Source organism: Crocodylus siamensis, chromosome 6 (genome assembly GCF_052110815.1).
Source record: "Crocodylus siamensis isolate JL-2025a chromosome 6, ASM5211081v1, whole genome shotgun sequence".
NCBI classification, from domain to species: Eukaryota; Metazoa; Chordata; order Crocodylia; family Crocodylidae; genus Crocodylus; species Crocodylus siamensis.
In genome coordinates this window covers 2,506,259-2,519,482 of record NC_143400.1, presented here as the reverse complement: position 1 = coordinate 2,519,482, position 13,224 = coordinate 2,506,259, and positions in this window count along the sequence as shown.

Below are 13,224 nucleotides of genomic sequence, written 5' to 3'. Positions count from 1 at the left end.
TTAGCTGCTCCAGTCACACTGCAGAGTTTTCTTTCAAAGTGTTTCCTTGTTTTACTTGTCATAGTCATTTCAGAGACTTTTTCCACAGCTGAAGCTAAACCAACTGGTTTCATAGATTTCATAGATGTTAGGGCTGGAAGGGACCTTGAAGATCATCAAGTCCAGCCCCCTGCCTCAGGGGCAGGAAGTCAGCTGGGTCAAAGGATCCCAGCATGATAAACATCCAAACACTTCTTGAATGAGTCCCGAGTAGGTGCTTGCACCACTTTTGGAGGGAGTCTGTTCCAGGTCTTGGGGGCTTGGACAGTAAAGAAATTTTTCCTTATGTCCAGCCTGAAATGGTCTTGGAGGAGTTTATGACCATTGGTCCTTGTTTTTCCTTGGGGTGCTCTGGTGAACAGGTGTTCTCCCAGGTTCTGATGTACACCCCTTATGTACTTATAAGCAGCCACCAGGTCCCCCCTGTGCCTGCACTTTTCCAGGCTGAAGAGTCCTATGGCTCTCAGTCTGTCTTCATAAGGCCTATTCTCTTGCCCTCTGATCATGTGTGTGGCTCTCCTCTGGACTCTTTCAAGCTTTTCGACATCCTTCTTGAATTGTGGAGCCCAGAACTGGATGCAGTACTCCAGCTGCGGCCTCACCAAGGCCGAATACAGTCCAGGATGCCAGTAGCCACCCAGGGCACATTGCTGGCTCATATCCAACTTACTGTCCCCTGTCATCCCCAGGTCCTTTTCTGCAAAGCTGCTGCCCAGCCAGTCAGCCCCAGCCTGTCCCGGTGCGTGGGACTGCTCCCTCCTAATAGCAGAGTTCAGTTAAACTTTGAGGAAGGTTCCGGGTAGACAGGAGCAAAGCCTTTACACAGCATCTGTTTAAGTTAGCCAGCTTTTCTTCTGAGGCCTTGTCTAACAAGAAAGCAGATGGGTAAGGGAGAGGAGGGTGACTGATTGGGGTCAGGCAGTATACATCATGTGGTGAAAGGGTGAAGAAGTGGTGAAGAGTGACTTGGCACTCAAAATGATGTCAGAATGGAGAGGACTGAATGTTCTAGAAATCATTTCTGCCTCTTCTGTAACCACCTGAATTGCAAAGGCACCTGCACAACCATGACATTGCTAGCAGAGAATGTAAACACAAGCAGCTCCTGGGAAAGGCAGCTGAGCTCTGGGAATTGGCCCCATGTCTCCTGCCTGGCTGCACAAAGCTGTGTTGCTAGGCCATCAGGTTAACCCTGTCTTTGTCCAGATTCTAAATACATTTCCCCAAAATACAACATTTTTATAGCTTTTTCTTGTTAGCTCGTTGTCCGGCCCCCATCCTACCTTTTGAGTCTGCTCATTTTTCATTTTTGCTCTTTATTACTTTTCTCTAGTTTCTTGTCTGTCATAAATCTCTAGATTCTCACATATTCAAATGTTTATATGATTTCTGTGTCTGCAGTTTAAACACAATATTTTCTGTTGCTTTTTTGACACTGCAATATAAGATCAATGCTGTAAAGCTAAATATTAGTTTTGGTCTTTTAAACAAAATAATCAATCAAAACATTGCAAATAAATGTGACTCTGTCGCATTTAGTTTTTAGAAATGATGGGGTTGCTTCAGTATGTTTGCCTAAGAAGGGTCTATACCTCTCTGAAGTACCATATGGGCCACATTGCATTTTCTGTTACCATGTCAACCCTTGAACATTTTTACTGAAAGGCACAGGATAGGGTTGCAAAATTCATTGATCTCATTTGTTATCCCCTCCTTTCTTCAGTAACTGCATCCCATTTCTTCCTGCCAACACTTTGTCTTATCATTTACATTTTTGTATATCCCACTCCTGTACTGTGATTCTCTTCTCGGCATTTGCAGCCTGTATCCCCTTCTCATGGAACAGAGGCAGCCCCTGGACCGGGAAAGGAAATTGGTACAGAGATAGCTTGAAAAACGAATCTGTATGCATACAGCCAGTGGCCATCACCAACTCAAATAGTATTTGGTACCACTTGGAGATATGCTCCGAGCCCCCAAGGTCTGGAACAGCTTGCCGTCAGAGATGGTTCAAGCACCTACTTTGAACACCTTTAAGAGAAATGTGAATGCTTATCTTGCTGGGATCCTATGGCTCCAGTTGACTTCCTGCCCCTGGGGCAGGGGGCTGGACTCAGTGGTCTTCTGAGGTCCCTTCCAGCCCTGATGTCTATGAAATCTATGCTGATTTAGCAAAAATGCTATGAAAGTAGTTAGTTTAGTCCATTATCATGCCATCTGAACATCTTACAAACATATTAACACCCTTCAGTTAGATAACCCTGCCTCAGCATTCCCATATTAGGGATGACAGGTAAGTGTGGCCTTGTGCCACAGCTTTGGGGCATAGAAGTGACTTTTCCAAGGTTATGCAGAGATTTGGAAGAGGAGGTGGTAGCTGGACATAGGTATCCTGAAATACTGACCCCATGCCCTAATCACTGAGCAATCTCATTAACAGTGCATGCCCACTGTTAATGCAGTAGAATGTGGCTGCATTTCCTGATGCACCCCTGGGGAGGCTGGGCAGCCCTTGTTCACCATGTTTGAGGCAATAAAAGTTCAAAAGGAGGGAGGAAAGTGCATGGCAGGTTTCACAGATTCACAGATGTTAGGGCTGGAAGGGACCTTGTGAGATCATCAAGTCCAGCTGCCCTGCTCTGGTCAGGAAAGACCACTAGGGTCAAATAACCCCAGCAAGGTGTGCATTCAGTCTCCTTTTGAAGATCTCCAGGGTAGGTGTCTGCACCACCCCTGCTGGGAATCTATTCCAGAGTCTGGTCACACAAACCACAAAGAAGTTTTTCCTTAATGCCACAAGATTAATGGAACAGGAGCAAAATTAAGTGGACTAGAGATAATCCTGCCCCAGAGTGGCATACCTTCAAACTGAAAAATAAGTGCTTTAAAGTCACTTCAAAAGTATTAACTTGTAGCCAGTCCAGGGGTTAAGAACTCCAGAAACCAAAGTCACCTCTAATTTCTAAGTAACTGACCCCTACTACTGTAGTTGAAGTGGGATACTAACAGGACTTGTCCAAACATACCAAGAAGAGCTGGGAATACAACTTTCCTGAAAACAAGTGTTAGCCCAAAATAAACCAAAGATTCTTGATCATTCTAGTTGTTTCTTACCATTAGTATGGAGTCCTTCCCAGAGTCGGGAGCAAAATCTAGGCATCCTAGACATCTTCTAGGCACTAGACCATAATCCCCGGTGTCCTCTGTATTCTCTTCATAAATTATGAAAAGGCTGTGAGACGTGAGCTGAATACTATTTTGTGAATCAGGCTGTATGGTTTGCGATTGTCATCTCTTGGGAGTCTTCTGCTTATCTGAACAATGTGCTGACATTTCCCCAAAAACTCTAACCTCTGCTGAGATACTGCAGGAAGATGGATGGGTTGGAGTACTATTATGCAATAAAAAAGATGGGATTTCAGGGAGTTAGCTTCAAAGGAAGCATGGTTGTTGCCTTTTGTGTCTGTCCCTCATCTTTACCTTTAAAAAAATTGTGATTTGGATCTATCTGCTTAAGAATTCATTGACCCTTGTGACCCAATTTCATTTTCCTCTGATTTCAGCACTTACACAGATGTCTGTTGGAAAAGCCCACAGTGGGGCCCTTTGTCTAAGAAAGTTTAAAGTTCACAACAAATCTGTAGGCATCTCCCTGTAACCAGGAAAACAAATAACAAAAGTCACAAGCAAAGGAGCATAATGTTGGTCTGAAGCCCTAGGGCATGCGCTGCGTTGACGCTGAAACAATATTGGAATAGTTGTTGCTTCTGCAGACTCATGAGCTGGTGTCCTTGAACAGTTTCCCTTGATGTGACACCAATGGTTTAACACTGTGTGTGGTCTGCTTTATTTCCACTGCCCAGCTTTTGTGTGCAATGGGATTCCTGACAGCCAAAGAGCATGCCATGTAACACATGATGAAGCACCCCAACATATACTATCTTCCCTTCCAGATCAGCTCATGGGAAGCCTAATCAATCACCCAAATCCAATTGTAAATGTTTTGTAATTGCCTGGCTCAAAACCTTTGAGAAGTCTGTTGCCTGAAGCACCTTCCCATAATAGTAGTTATGGTATTGTCAAACACAGTTACGGGCTTGAGTGTTCAGGATGCTGATTTTGGGGTTGCACTGCTGCTGGTGGTATCATTGAGCTAACATGGAAAGAGAAGGGGCCGATTAGAGGGATCCCATGCCAATAGAGTGCCTTGTAAATGCTTGTGGTGTGAAGTCCAGCAAGGATCCCTCATTGCACAGACATGCATTATCCTACTACTTGGCTCTCTCTCCTTTAGAGTATCAGTGATCTCAAAACAACAGCTTGGAATTATTTGTTTTAACATTTTAAAACCATTACCAGTTGCTGTTGTGAGCTGGAGTTTTGCTACCCTATAGGCCTGTGCCCATAATACAAATGCTGGAGAGGAAAGTAATGACTAGAAGAAGAGACTATAAATTGGCAATGCTTCTAACAAACCTTTCAACTATGAATTATAGAGTATTTTCTAAACATTAATGGAGTAAGGCCAATAACCTTTTTAAAGTACTTGCCTCCTATGGAGGAGCACTAATTCAAAATCCCAGAATACTAGTGCTCTTACCTCTGTTTTACAGAGGATATCTGATGCACAGAAGGAGGTGACTTGCTTGAGGTTACAGAGGGAGTAGTGAAGTTAGAGACAGAATTCAGAAATCCATGCTTCTAATAACCAGAGAAAAAGCTCACCAGCCCCTAATTGTAGATAAAGCACTTCAGGTAAGATATCTAGCCATAAATTTGCAAGAGTGAGTAGTGACTTTAGTTGCTCAAACCAAGTCATTGTAGAGGGATCAGATTCCAAATTCAGCCCTTTTTAAGGAGCTGAAATTCAGGCTCCACTTATGAACACTTAGCCCCTAGCATTTAGCTCAGTCAGTAGACTGGCTAGTTATCAAATGCTGCAGGACTTCACCTGAGCAAGGATGTAGTAATAACTTTTGTTTTGATTTATACAGAATAAATAAAATAAATAAACCTGCCTATCCCAAAGCCTTATCAAGTTCTTGTATAATTTAAAATATGCAAGCAATGAGAAAAACCTATATGAAATTGCCTTGGGCCAGAGAAGAACCCAGCTAACAGCCGGGCGGTTTAATATAAGACGGGTGCTTCTTCCTCTTGAAACCCACCCCGCTGCTATCCTTTAGCCTTTCCCAACACACAGCAACATGGATGAATCTTGCAATATTCCCCTAATGTCTGTGCATGCAGCTATTTTTAACTAAAGCAAAGAGAAGATTGTGCATCAGACTGGTCACAGAAGTAGCCTGCTAGTTCTTCCTCTTGTTTAAAGGGATAAAAGGGTGTCAGTACTTGTTTATTTTTTCCACGATGGTTGGGTCTGCCAGCGAACAGGGCTCCCATGGTTCTGGGTGACAGAATCTACCCCATAAAACTCATTATCCAAACAGACAAAGAGCCAAGAGAGGTAGAAGCTGAGGCGGAGAAAGGGAAATGACTAAACACACATGGTATGTCAGTGGCAGAGCTGGGAGACTTGGCTTCTCTTCCCCCCATAATAGCTGTGGCGGCAGTAATGCATAAGGAAAGAAGCACTCTCTCTCCTGTAAGTAAAGGTTGATCCTTTGTGGACTTCAGCTAACGGGGTAGATTTAATACTTGGACCTAACGTAAGAGACTAAAATAGAATACCCCGCAAGCAGATATGAGAAAATGACTGAAGCTTATTACCAACGGTTACTACGTATCAAAGATGCAGCAATATGCCATATGCTATTTCACCTTTTTGTTATGCCAAGTAGCTGTAGCAATGCTTTATAATGCTGCTGGGATAGTAGAAAATGTTGAACTTGTTTTGTTAGCACCGTATTTCCAAACTCAATTTAATTATCTCCTTCAGTTTAAATAATTTGTCAAGCAGTATGTGTAGGCACAACTCAAACATGCTGTGTTTGGTTTTTATTATAGCCATGTGAGCCCAGACATTTATTATCGTGGAAGCAAACAGAAACATAAGAGCAAGGAACACGGACATTAGAGATGGAAAAGACCTATTAGGTCAATCTGCCAACACAAGGCTGTATCTTGCAATGCTAGTCAACAGTGCAGCCTCATTTAAAATCTCCCAAGTTGTGATAGCTCTAACCAGCTGCTCTAGGAGGTGATTCCACATCACAGATCTTCATTATCAGAAAGCTTTTGGGGGATGCTTGGCAGCACTCAGCCTAAGTTTAAAAAAATAAAAATAAAAATTGTATGTTGCCATTCCTGTTTACCCCAATGTTACCAGCAACCCCCACAATTTTGCCCTGGCTCTTGCCATAGCAGGACTGGAGTGTTCCTATTGCTGTGATGGTCCAGAAGATATATGAGAAGCAAAGGTGTTTTTGGTTTGGTTTAGTTTTAGGGGGGTTTTGGTGGTGGGGAGTTATATCTTTTATTGGATCAGTCACTATACAGCTGATCTGCTAAATGATATCACACCCCTCATGATAGCAGGGGTAGTCTCCTCAAAGCCATAGCTCTGGAGCTAACAGATTTCATGAGAATCTTGGCTTACTATTTTTAATGGATGATTCTAGCTCTTGCTGTTGCAGAGAAATGCTTGAAAATGTAATCAGAGATTGTCATACCCTTAAGGTTCAAAAGGCAAATATAAAGATCCCTAAATGGATTTTAAAAATCTTGCACTTAAATATCCTCTCCTGACTCTTTGAGGTCTGGCTTAACATTTTTTGAATGCTTACGGTTGGAAATACTTAACCCTCTCACTCCCACCCCCCAGCATGTAAACCTTCTAAATATGTACCATCCTAAATAATTCCTCGTAAGAGTCTGGTGGTTTTTGCCTTCATATGTAAATATTTTAAGGACTGATTCACTCTTGCCCTACATTGGTCTAAGTGACTATACAAGGCACAAAGTGTGGTCTTGCACTGCACTTAGGTCTGGGGTAGTATATCCTATAGCAGGGGTGGGCAAAATGTGGCTCTCAGGCTGAACACGGCTTGCCAGGCTGTTCTTTCTGGCCCATGGAGCCCCTAAAAAAAAATTAGAAAATAAATATTTATCTGCTCCGGCTGCCTGTCATGTGGCCCTCTATGGCTTGCCAAAACTCAGTAAGTGGCCCTCCACCTGAAATTATTGCCTACCCCTGTCCTATAACTGTATGGGAAGTTGGAGTCAGTAGTGGTCTTTGAAATCCTTTCCAGCCCCATGACTTCCACTGAAAATTGAAGTGACCGACTTAAAAACCCAGTGATGTTTGACCCTTCAGGCGTTTGTTCCTTAGCCTCTCTCCCTTTTGTCAAAACCACCTAATCTTCATGTCCAAGCCCATTTCTAATTTGTGTGTGTAGCTGTCCATGATATTGCACTTGCCTTGTAGATTAATCTTTGGTCTGGTACACTATAACAAAGCTTTTCAGAAAGCCAAGAAAAGCACTGTGCAGCTATTGCTCCTTCATTGTCTCATGTGCTCAAACAGCTGTGTTAGGAGTTCCTCTTTATTAGATCTCTGTTAGCTGTTTCTTTCCAAGCCATGTGTCTCTCCACACTTTACATAACGTTATTCAGTTTTAATGCGACTAGGACTTCTCCTGCAGCCAAAGTTGTGTCAGTTGTTCTTCACTTGATGCTTTCTTTAAAGTAATGTAGAAATGCTTTTAGCCTTTATTCAATGCTATGATTGCTGAGAAGTAGGGTCAGTTAGGATTGTGGGTTCCATCATCTCAAACAGATCTCTTCCATCTCTAAGTGCTTTCTTTCTACAGTAGCCAGGATGCAGTCCCATGTAGGAGATGCAGGCTCTTTAGCTTGGAAGCAGCAGGAGGTGGAGTGGGGGAAAGTGCAGCTTTGAGAAGAAATTCCACATTCCAGGTCACATTCTTGCCTTGTTATTCCTGGACCAGCTCCTCTGTCATGTGTTGATTATTCTCATGTCCTCATCTGCCTTGGCACGCTCTTCATGCATTTTAAAATATTTTTTTAACTTTCCTTTGCTAAGAAAGAAATGACCTTCCAAATCTGTTGGGGCTCCATTGTAAAAGAATCTTCTAGGCCAGGGGTCAGCAACATTTTTAGGCAAGGTGCCAAAAGCACACACCACCTTGGCTTGTAAGATGTTGGTGTGCCGGGGTGGATGGCGAGGGAGCCATGAGGGGCCGCATCATTGTTGTGGCAGTGTAGCCCTGTCCCCTTTCCCACCATCCACCCCAAGACGTGTGCCAAGCAAAATGCCTTCCAGTGCCACATTCTGGCACCCGTGCTGGGGGTTGCCTACCTCTGATCTAGGCTGTTAGCTTTATTGAACTCAATATTGGCTACTAGCTTTGTACTCTGCTCCTTCATTCATCTACTCTGCCTGGCTCTTTAGGTTTCTAACACTTTGTCCTGTATTTTCCTCAAGCTACTGATGTTGCAGTAGCTGGATTTGATTGTCTTTTGTTTGTTTTTAAATCAGTTCTTGCATTCCAGTCTCTCTTATGGGCGTCTCTCTCCTTATTTTTTCTTCAGAGTATTGTGGATTTCCCAAAAACTGATCCCTTTTCCCTGAATTGCCTTGCAAGCCTTTCTTTCCGATTTGACGGTGTCTCCCTGTTGCAGGATATACTTTTGCTTTGGGAGGCAATCTGTTCTAACAGAAACATCATGCCTGAGAGTCAAAAGAGCTGAGTTGTGTTCTTGGTTGTGCTATAGGCATGCTGTCTGATCATAGTAAATGACTTCTCTTGGGGTTTTTTTCTTCTCTGTCTCAGCATTTTGGACAAGAAGTCTCCCCTTATATAATTCTTATCATAATGAGATCCTGATCTCATGCTACCACAGACCCCAATAGCGCCTGTAAAATACACACACATACCCCATCCTTGCTGAGAAGTAGTGGGGTTGCCCCACCAAAGGGTAGTTTCAGGACGGGTAATCCTCTATTTCTATGGATTGTCTTCCAAAAACTTCATGTAAACCAAGAGAACTCTACTGTGGGAAGGAGGAACATTAGTTTGGGAGTACCATGAAAGCTACCTATCCACCACCTGAGCGACATATACTCGTTTTCTAGGATTCTGAGGTTTTTTTTCTGTTTACCTAGTTACACAGTGGGAATAATCTGTAATATCTGATGTGGCATGCTCTCTCTCTCTTATGGCATCAGATATCAACTTATGAGCCACTGCCTGGTATTATCACTCAAAGTGCAGATTCCATCTGCTCCGTCTGGGCATTTGTAAAGATTGCAGTTTTTGATTAACTGTTGTGCTATTTGTTGGACACTGCATTCATACAGGGCGCTGTCCAAGATGTTCATCTTGTGAAGTGTTGTTTTGAAGCACCTGCATCCAGATCTCAGTCTGTTCAGCTTAATCCATGCTTTTCTGTCAAGGTTGTGCGCAATGGCGCAATCATTTGGCGTTGATATAAAACATGGTAGAAATAGGTTTGACCTTTCCCAGCAGTCGGCCTACTCGATTGTTGCCCATAGGGTTGGTTCAGTATCCCCAATCTCTTCCAGGAATTTGTGAGCTTCAGGTATAAATGGTTTACAACTTTTAAGCCTCCATCTGCTCAGGTCTTCAGTTAACAGTGATGGAGAAGGCAATTTTCATCATCTCCTGCATCTGTTGCCAATAGTGATGTTGGGGTCTGTCTTCTTATATCATTGGTCTAGTGCCTGAGAGTACAAGGAGTACATCTGTGTGTGCGTGTGTGCGTGTGTGTGTAGCTTGTGCAGCCTGTGGAGTCTCAGCCCACTGTTAAGTACAGTGTCAAGCTTTTTAGTGTGACAACTTCTGGACCAGACGAGCACAGTATGTTGCTGGGACTTACACTGCTGCAAGCGCAGTGGTTTTAAGCACTTTGAAACTGGCATCACATGTCATGCTCCCTAAACTTCTTAAGGCAGATACTCATGCAGAGACTTTACTGCTAACGTTGTGAATGTGATGTTTATAGGCAAGGGTATGGTCTAATTTGCCTCCTAGGTAGATTGGGGTATGCTCACAGGGAAGGATGTGGTTGTCTACTTGGAATATGTGACTGAAACAGCTTAATGATCCATAGGGCAATACATGAACCCAAGTCTGAATTTTGTTAAGTAGATACTGCTACTTTGTGATTACCGTGTCATTGTCCAACTACTGGGCATGGGAGTCCCCGTTTCTGCCTGTGCTTTGCATAGCCATTGGGGAGGAGTACAAAGTCACCCTCCATTTGTATTGTTATTGCTCATCCAGACAAGATACTCTGTACATTCGTCATTATGTGAGAAGTCAAAACGGGCAGTTCTTCACCCTTGGCTGGCCATGAATTCAGTGTTTGGCAGCTGTGTCTGCCCCTGACACGGAAAGACAAAGCCCCACTAAGTTAAAGTAATTGCAAAAAGTGAATGGTTCCCTAGATGCTGGGGAAAGTGATATCTTAATAATGGATGCCAACATATATATGGTACCTGGTGAGACTAGTAGAGAAGCAATCACCTTCACAGCAGAATGTTTGTGTGGAAGGCCACAGGGTGGATTTATTTTAATCAACTAATTTAATCATGATTTAATTAGCAAGCCAAGAACAGTCACTTGACTAACCTATTCCAATCTTGTTTTGCATTTCTGTATTTTTCTAAGAATAATGAATTGTCATTGGTTGATACACTTTTATTATTCTTTTAGCTAACTGGGATACGCCATAGTTGTAAAGGATTATACCTATCTGTCCAGCAGCTATACAGCTTAACAGGCTTTTTTTTTGTGCTTTTTTTTGCACGTTAGTACCTTTCTTGTTGACTAGATCATCATAGGAAAGTAGGGCTGGAAGGGACCTCATGGGTCATCTGTTCCAGCCCTCTGCTCAAAGGAGGATCATCCCTGACTGAACCATCCCAGCCAAGTGTCTGTCCAACCTGCTCTTGAAAACTTCCAAGGATGGAGATTCCACCATTTCCCTAGGTCGCCTGTTCCAATGCGTGCACACTCTCATATGCCAGAAAGTTCCTCCTAATCTCCAACCTCAATTTCCCAAGCTGAAGTCTGTGGCCATTATAGTTCTGTCCCCTATAGTCATGGAGAAAAGCTGATTTGCATCCTCTCTGTAAATGCCCTTTAGGTATTTGAAGACTGTAATCAAACTCCACTCTGTCTTTTCTTTTCCAGACTACATAACCCTAGTTCTTTAAGCCTTTCCTTATAAGTCTTGTGTGAGGGACTCTGATCAAGTGGGCTGGCTGGTCAGGCATGTGTGTTACCACACCTGCCCCTGATCTCTGGCTAATATTCCATCGATTTCATAGACATTTGGGCTGGAAGGGACCCCGGAGGATTACTGAGTCCAGCCCCCTGCTCCAGTGGCAGGAAGTCAGCAGGGATCATAGGATCCCAGCAAGATAAGCATCCAAATGTGTCTTGAAGGCATTCAAGGTGAGTGCTTGACTCGCCTCTGGCAGCAGTCTATTCCAAACCTTGGGGGCTCAGACAGTAAAGAAGTTCTTTCTTATGTCCAGCCTGAATCAGTTGCAGCGGAGTTTGTGACTGTTCGATCTTGTCATCCCTTGGGGCGCTCTGGTGAACAGACGTTCCCCCAGGTCGTGATAAGCACCCCGATAAACTTATAGGTGGCCACCAGATCACCCCTGAGCCTGCGCTTTTCCAGGCTGAACAGCCCCATGGCTCTTAGCCTCTCATCATAAGGTCTGGGAACAGTCTGCTGGAAGCTGCTCCTGCCTCTGCTACACTGTGCCGTGCCGTTTCAGCTGGGCAGGTGAGCAGCTTCAGCTGCGCAGCTCCTGCCCCACAACCAGGGCTCTGGCTTTGGCTCCCAGCCACCTTCCTGGGAGCAGAGCCAAAGCCCCATGTACTGGGTTAGGAGGCCGGCTGAAGCTGCTCGCCTGATGTGGCACAGTGGGGGTAGAGAGCAGCACCCGGCTGGGCTTCAGCAGGAGTGTGGTGCAGCCTGCCCTGGGGCGAGCCAGAGGGGCTCAGCCTCACCTGGAGCCCTGCGGGGCCAGTGCAGACCACACAGCCTGGGCGACCTCTGCTGCACGTGCCCCTCACCCACAGCAAGCTCCTGGGACCTAGGGCCCAGGCAGCCCTGCCTCCACGGACACACACATATACATGCCCCCTGCAGTCCCCCCCCACATCCCACACCCCAGAGGGCAGAGGCACATATATAATTCCAGCCTCTCCCACCCTTCCCACACACGAACACTGCTCCTCGCTCACCCACAGCCCCATAGGGAATTTTGGCTAGTTGTTATGGGGGAGGAGCGGGTGCTGACCCACCCCATGACAACGCATCAACTCCCTATGTGGCCCTTGACTCCAAAAATTGTCCACCTCTGACCTACAGCCTTAGGCTGCAGGTACGCCTTGACACGGCTCCTGTCTGTTCCGGCAAGCCTTGCGTTCACAGCTCTCCCTGGTTGTCCTGAATTCTGACCTGGCTTTGGCTTTTCCTGACCCTGATCTCAAATCTCCCCTGAAACTTGACACTGGTTCTCCTCTCTGGTTACCTGGCTTGGCTTGGCTTCCTTGACCCTGATCTCACATTTTCTCAGCACAGGTTCTCTGTCTTCTATCTTCTGACCTTGGTCTACATCTGGGACTGCATCTCTTGAATCTCCCCTCTCAGCTCCAGTAACCTGTGCCCCTGCTCTGCTAAGCTCCTAGTTGTCCCCAGGGCCTATCCACAGGCCTGGTTGCCTTTATCCAGGCCAAATGTTTACATCTGGCCTCTGAGGCTTCTAATAATTTTTGTTCCTTTGCTCTGGACTCTTTCCAAACTGTCTACATCCTCCTTGTATTTCAGGCGAGGCTTCACCAGCATTGAACAGAGCAAAAGAATCGCTATCCTGGATTTGCAGGTGATACACACACACACACGCTGTGTGTGTATGTATTAATAGCATTTCATTTTAATCATGGAAAAATATGGATTTTGGGTTACTTTTTAACCCCAAAATTGGGGATTTATTTTTTATCAGAGAAAACCAGGATCCCTGGTAAGAAGAGACTGTAGCAGGGCTCTGGGCTGTGCCTGCTCCTTTAAAGGAGCAAGCAGCCTGAGAAGCCACTTGCAGGTGGTGCACTGGGCTAATGAGACTCACCTGGTGTGGAGAGGGCTCAGTTTCTCCCTGGCAGGCATGAAATGAGGTCCTGGCTACAGAGCAGCAGGGCTCCTGAAGGGATCTGGATTTAT